The sequence below is a fragment of the Hibiscus syriacus genome, unplaced genomic scaffold (genome assembly GCF_006381635.1).
Source record: "Hibiscus syriacus cultivar Baekdansim isolate YM2019G1 unplaced genomic scaffold, ASM638163v2 tig00110865_pilon, whole genome shotgun sequence".
Classification (NCBI taxonomy): domain Eukaryota; kingdom Viridiplantae; phylum Streptophyta; class Magnoliopsida; order Malvales; family Malvaceae; genus Hibiscus; species Hibiscus syriacus.
The window spans coordinates 714,033-721,890 of record NW_024062894.1 but is presented as its reverse complement, the minus strand read 5'-3'; positions in this window follow the sequence as shown (position 1 = coordinate 721,890).

The following is a 7,858-nucleotide window of genomic DNA, read 5'->3' as shown; positions in this document are numbered from 1 at the left end:
AAATTACATTTTTATTTTCTCTCTTCATTTCTTCTTCCTTGGGATATTCCTCCATTGATAAAGCTCCAAGGAGTGGCGAGCTAGGAGCCGAAAGGAGCTAGCGAGCTAGGTGGTTCACGATGGTCGAGAGGAGACCTCCGGTGGCGCGTCGAAGGCTTCTTCTCAACTTCCCTTTTTGCTGCTATTTTATATTTATTTATGGGTTGTTGGAACAAATATTTTCATGACTTTGTGTTTGGATATTTTGAACCCCACCATGAACTAACTTATTTGGTTGTGGTTGATTTAATGGTTGTTTGAACTTTATTTTTAATGGTATATTTAAGTTTATTTTGGTTCTTTATCTGCTTTGCTTATGAATGCTTCACCATCTAAGCTTGTAAGAGGCATGGAAATGTCCATTTCGTAGATGAAGGTTAGGTATTCGGAAGAATCCTAGACTAAAAATACTTGTAAGTATTCGGAAGAAACGCAAGATAAGATCCTCATAAGCAATGGGTTATAGTATTTTCAAGGGGCTTTGAACCAGCCTAGGAATATTATAACTTAATCCCTTAGATCTCAGAAGAGGCTAGGATAGGATTTCAACGACTAAAAAGGGTGTCTTTATCAATAGGGTAGGCTGGCCAACATCGTTGAGTGAGAACAGATGCCTTGGCATCCTATTCTGTTAGGTTCTTTAGAATACTGTAGGAAAGCCCTGTCGAGTAAGTAAAGACCAGTTAGCTTAAATATACTTGAGAAATAAGTTTAGCATCCTTAGATCAATCCCTACCATTCATTTTCTTGGAAGCTTGTCACGTGAGGATTATTTTCTTTACATTCTATTCTCTTTTTATTTACTGTTTTTACCATTTTTCATTGCCTTGACATTTCACCATACTCAACATTAAACATCCATCATTGCCATTGCATTTCCATTTGCTACACCATCAGACCATCACTCCATATCCACCAGCATACACATTTACATTGTCGTGACATTTGTATATATCAAGACTAACTATACTTAGATAATTTAGTGCATTGCTTTGGTTAGACTTTAGTAATTTCACCCAATCCCTGTGGAGACGATACTCACTCATCATTATATTACTTGAGCGATTGTGTATACTTGCACATTATTTGCGTATAATTTATAGTTCTCACAATACGCGAACAAGCTTTTTGGCACCGTTGCCGAGGATTGGCAGCCTGAAGTTATTTAGTTTTGCCAGAGCATTTTATTTTGTTTTGCATTTTTATTTGTGTATAGTTTACTTGATATTTTTGTTTTATTTTCAGGTTTATCTAGTGTATGCCTAGAAGAAATTCTGAAGAGCCTTTGGAACCAATAGAACCTGAGATTGAAATACTCTTTAGATGAAGAAGATGTTCTCAAAGAAATATGTATCAGATTGGAAACCAAGGCATTGGTCAGGATGATGGAAATCATAATGCCGCGGCATTAGACAATATTGATCCTGCTGTTAGGCCACGCGTTATTCGCAATCACTTAAATCCGATGCTGGATGATCTGAATCCTGGGATTGTGGCACCTGAAATTCAAGCTGCACATTTTGAGCTAAAACCAGTCATGTTCAACATGTTGAATTCTATTGGGCAGTTTGGGGGTATGCTAACTGAAGATGCCAGGCAGCACATTCGTAATTTTCTGGAAGTTTGTGATTCTTTTCGCCAAGAAGGAGTGCATGAGGATTTTCTGAAATTAAAGCTTTTTTGTATTCATTGCGTGACCGAGCAAGGGCTTGGTTGAGTGGTGTACCAGCCGGTTCTATGGAATTATGGGCCGATTTTTGCAAGAGTTTCTTATTGAGGTACAACCCACCAAACATGAATACGCATCTAAGGAATGAAATATCTTCTTTTCGCCAGGGCGACGACGAATCCATGTATGAGTGTTGGGATCGTTACAAGAGTTTGCTTCGGAAGTGTTCAAATCATGGTTTTCATGATTGGACTTAAGTAGTCATGTTCTATAATGGAGTCAATGCACCCACGAGGATGTTACTGGATGCCTCGACAAATGGGACATTGCTGGATAAATCACCTACTGAGGCGTTTGCTATATTGGACAAAATTGCTGATAATGATTATCAGTTTCCTTCCTCAAGGCTTGGGAGTGGAAGGAGAACACCTGGAGCATTTGAGTTAGATACCAAGGATTCGGTGTCCGCTCAACTCTCAGCCATCACTAATATGTTAAAGAACTTACAACGTTTCACTGATGTGAAGGAAGTGAAAGCAACTAGCTTGGCATGTCTGTTATGCCAAGGCAATCATCACGAGAGCGAATGCCCAGCCAACCATGAGTCCATCAACTTTGTAGGTAATTACAATCGAGGCAACAACAATCCTTATTCTAACACTTATAATGCTGGATGGCATCAGTATCCCAATTTTTCATGGGGAAATCAAGGAGCCCACAATGTTAATCAACCTACTCGGCAGCAGAATCACAATGAGCCTCAAGGTTACCAAAATGCTATGCCATGGCATAATTCCAACAAAGAAGCTTCATCTTCAGCAAGCATGAGTTCATTGGAAGCTACAATTCAAGAGTTCATATCCACTACGAAGACAATGCTGCAAGACCATTCTACTTCAATTAAGAATCAATGAGCTTTACTTCATAGTCAAGGTGCCTTACTTCAAAGCCATAGCTCATCTCTAAAAGCTTTGGAAGGTCAAGTTGGTCAGATTGCTACGGCATTGCAAGAGCGTTAACAAGGACGTTTTCCAAGTGATACTGAAGTCACTAGAGCACCTAGAAAAGAGCACTGCAATGTGTTAACTCTTAGGAGTGGAACACAAATCAATCGACAAGTCAAGGATAGTGGGCCACAACATGATGATTCTAATCCCACTACTGAAGTTGAATTACATGATGATAGAGTTACTGAGAAAGACAAGGAGGAGGATTCTGCTAAGATACCAGATTCTGATGCCAAGGCAAAAGCAAATTCTATTCCTGCAGCTAAGGAAGCTATACCTCCCCCACCCTTCCCGCAAAGATTGGAGAAACATTATGATGAAGTTCAGTTCATGAAGTTTGTGGACATTCATGATCAGCTCCATATCAACATACCTCTCTTGGAAGCTATTGAACAGATGTCGATGTATGCCAAATTTCTGAAGAAAATCTGTACCAAGAAGAGGAAAGTAGAGATTGTTGCCATGGCAACAGAATTTTGTTCTTCATTGAGTAAGTTGCCACTAAAGAGAAATGATCTGGGCAGCTTCATTATTCCTTGTTCAATTGGAGCTAATTTCGTTGGAAAGGCTCTGTGTGATCTTGGTTCAAGTGTCAACTTAATGTTGAAATCGATATTCTTGAAGCTTGGCATAGGAGATGCAAGACCCACCTCAGTTATTTTACAACTTGTCGACAGATCCCATGTGAAACCTAAAGGGAGAGTCGAGGATGTCATAGTAAGGGTGGATAAGTTTGTGTTTCCAGTCGACTTCTTAATTCTAGACTGCAAAGTTGATACCAAGGCACCAATCATTCTGGGAAGACCTTTCCTAGCCACTGGACGTATCTTGATAGACGGTGAAAAAGTGAACTCACCATGAGAGTGGCTGATCAGTGTGTGACTGTTAATGTTTTTCGAACGCTCAAATATGTTGATGACACTGAAGAATGCCAAGGCATTTCTGAATTTAACTCAGTGATTGAAGAAGAGACTGGACATATTTTCCAGAACAATTTTATTCAGCTAACAGAAAATGAATATTGGGTGGATGATGAAAGCTTAGTGGAGTCCGACAACTTTCCAATGTTGGAGGAACAATCTAGCTTACTACAAGCTAGATCAGGTATGAATTTTGAACCTCTAAATTTTGATGAATTTATTCCTCCTAAGCCTTCATTAATGAATGCACCCACTCTAGAGCTTAAGACTTTGCTAGGGCATCTTAAATATGTATACTTAGGTAGCAATGAGACTTTACCGGTGATTATTTCCGCTAACCTTACTGCTAATCAAGAGAAAAGTTTGTTAAGTGTTTTGATGCATTATAAAAAAGCAATTGGTTGGACTATGGTCGATTTAAAAGGCATCAGTCCCACGATCTGTATGCACAAGATTCTGCTTGAAGATTACCACGGCAATTCAATAGAACCATAAAGAAGACTCAACCCTGTTATGAAGCAAGTGGTGATGAAAGAAATTCTGAAATGGCTTGATGCTGGAGTGATCTACCATATCTCAAATAGCTCATGGGTGAGCCTTGTCCAATGTGTTACGAAGAAAGGAGGCACGACGATGGTTACTAATGAGGATAATGAGCTATTACCCACTCGCACTGTGACCAGATGGAGGATATGCATGGACTATAGAAAACTCAACAAAGCTACAAAGAAGGACCATTTTCCTCTACCTTTCATCGATCAAATGTTGGATCGATTAGCTGGCAAAGCATTCTATTACTTTTTGGATGGGTACTCGGGGTACAATCAAATTGCCATCGCACTAGAGAACCAGGAGAAGACTACATTTACTTGTCCCTATGGCACTTTTGCCTTTAGGAGGATGCCTTTTGGACTCTGTAATGCCCCAGCAACATTTCAGCACTGTATGCAAGCCATATTTTTAGACATGGTTGAGGATTTTCTGGAGATTTTTATGGATGACTTTTCTGTTTGTGGGGACGATTTTGAATGATGCCTCGGCAATTTAGCAAAAGTTCTCAAGAGATGCGAGGAGGCTGAGTTGGTCTTAAATTAGGAAAAATGTCACTTCATGGTGACTGAAGGCATTGTATTAGGCCACAAAATTTCTCACAAGGGTATTGAGGTTGATAAGGCGAAGATTGGAGTGATTGAAAAGTTTTCACCACCAACTTCGGTCAAAGGCATAAGAAGTTTTCTTGGACTTGCTGGATTCTATAGAAGGTTTATCAAAGACTTCTCCAGGATTTCTAAGCCCTTGTGCACATTGCTTCAACAAAACCAACCCTTTGTGTTTGACGAATTATGCCTCGGCGCATTTACTGAGCTGAAACGACAACTGATCTCGGCACCCATTGTAGTCCGTCCCGATTAGACATCACCATTTGAGCTGATTTGTGATGCAAGCGATTATGCCGTAGGAGCTGTTTTGGGGCAACGTCGAGGAAAAATGTTTCATGTTATTTATTACTCTAGTTGCACTTTAAATGAAGCACAATTGAACTACACCACCACTGAGAAAGAATTACTTGCCGTGATATTTGCTTTGGATAAATGTAGACATTACCTAATAGGCACTAAAGTTATTGTTCACACTGATCATTCGACTATAAAATACTTAGTGAACAAAAAGGATGCCAATCCTAGACTTATTAGGTAGATCTTTCTTTTGCAAGAATTTGACTTAGAGGTGGTAGATAGAAAAAGAACTGAAAATCAAGTTGTTGATCACTTATCTAGGCTAGAGAACAATTCTAAATGCCATGACACTATAGATATCCAAGAGGAATTTCCTGATGAGAAAATTTTATATGCCACGGCAATCCCGTGGTACGTTGACCTTGTTAATTTTCTTGTTAGTGGAATTGTGCCTTTTGATTTGAATAGTCAGGCTAAAAAGAAGTTCAAGCATGATGCAAGGAACTATTTTTGGGACGAGCAATATTTATTCAAGCATTGTGTCGATCAGCTCATTAGACGATGTGTACCTGAAGATGAGCAAAGTGATATTTTGTACCATTGTCATTTGGCCCCAAGTGGAGGCCATTTTGGTGGAGCAATGACTGCTGCTAAGGTCCTGCAATCAGGCTTTTACTGGCCAACTCTGTTTAAAGATGCCCAAGCATTTTACAAAGGATGTGATCTATACCAACGGACTGGAAACATCTGCAGACGACATGAAATGTCGCTGCAAAATATTTTGGAGATAGAGCTGTTTGATGTGTGGGGCATCGATTTCATGGGACCACTCCCATCTTCTGAAGGAAAATTATATATATTGCTTGCTGTGGATTATGTGTCAAAATGGGTGGAAGCAATAGCAACATCAAGGAATGACTCCAAGACCGTACTCAAGTTTTTGCACAAGTATATTTTTACTCGGTTTAGAGTACCTCGTGGTATCATTAGTGATGAGGGAACCCACTTTAATAACAAGTTGATTGCCAAGGCATTGAAGGGATATGGAGTTCGACATAAGATTGCCATGACTTATCATCCGCAGACAAATGGCCAAGTAGAGATATCTAATTGAGAGATCAAGCAGATTTTAGAGAAAGTGGTGAACCCAAGGCGTAAGGATTGGTCGCCAAAGTTGGATCAAGCGATTGAATTTTGATGCTCAACTAGCTGGGGAGCAGAGATTACTTGAACTTAACGAAATGGAAGAGTTTAGAGCACAAGCATATGAGAATGCTCGGATATACAAGGAGAAAACCAAGAAGTGGCATGACCAGAAACTGATGCCACAACATTTTCATGAGGGGAAACAAGTTTTTCTTTACAACTCCAGACTCAAACTCTTTCCTGGGAAACTCAAATCTCGATGGTCAGGACCATTTGAGGTGCATTATGTCTATCCCCATGGAGCTGTTGACATTAAGAGAATAGAAAATGGGACGATCTTCAAGGTCAATGGCTAGCGTCTGAAAGCCTACAATGGAGTTCCACCACCACACAACAAGGACGTGTTACGTCTGCACGATACTGAAGCGTGCCCAGAGGAGAACCAAAATTCGATGCCACGACATAGAATTTGTGTCTGTGCATAAATAAAAATTTAAAATTTAAGTTTTTCTTTATTTTTATTTCATTTTGTAATTAATTTTTGATATGATTTGTAGGGACCACAGTGCTGCAAACCGTGCAAGGAGCGGTTACCAAAGGGAGGAAAGGACAATGCATTAATTGGAGAGATATTCTTTTGATTTGTTTCTATGATCCGAGTCCTATTCCGCACCGTTCTGAAACTCCTGAGTATCTGGTCACTGTTCCTGTCGAAGAAACACCCAGCCCTGTCCCAACACCCAAACCTTCTCCTACACCACATCGTGGCAAATGCATCAAAACCACGGCTGGACGCTCCAATATTGCGCATTATTACTCCACTTCGTCCGAGTCCAGCCCAGCACCTATACGCAAGCGCACCCGACGAGGAGCTGCTAGCACCTCCAAGGCAACACCACACACTCATTGAGGTATCTCTCTTACATCCATTCTTATTTAGTTGCATTTCATTGCATGGCATATAGTTTATATTTAGTATAGTTCTTTTTCAGCATTGAGGACAATGCTTCCCTTAAGTTTGGGGGAGGTATGGTTCTTGGTAGGTCATATGCATGATAGCATTAGCATAGGTTTATGCTATGACATCAGAAAATGGTAGGACAGTTAGATGAAATGTTTTGAGGATACCCTATGATGATAATGTTAGGCTAGAATCTGAATGTAAATGACTGTTGAGAATGATAGAACTCACTCTAGGGCTTGATTCTTTGTGAAAAACTTTTACACGATTTGTATGTTATTTATACTTAGAAAATTTAGAAATTTTTTATGAAAGAACACTAGTTAGTTTTGGCATTGAAATATAGTTTTGTGCTTAAAACAAAAATCAAAAACAAACTCCCTTAAAAATGAAACTGTGAATAAATGCTTAGGCATAGCTGTAGAGGGACATTCCTCTTTGCCGTGGAATTGCATGGAACTTTCTTTAATAAATGGCAGCCTTGTGCATATTAGTGAATGAAAGTAGTCACGAGATGACTCTACTTAACTAGCTCGGGGGTGGAAGGTATGCTCCCTTTCATCTAGAGTGTGGGAGAGTAGGTGTGATGAGCTGACTCCCTTCGTAACAGTTTAAAAAAAATCAAAGAAAAGGGAGTAAAAATGTGCTTGATGAATAAG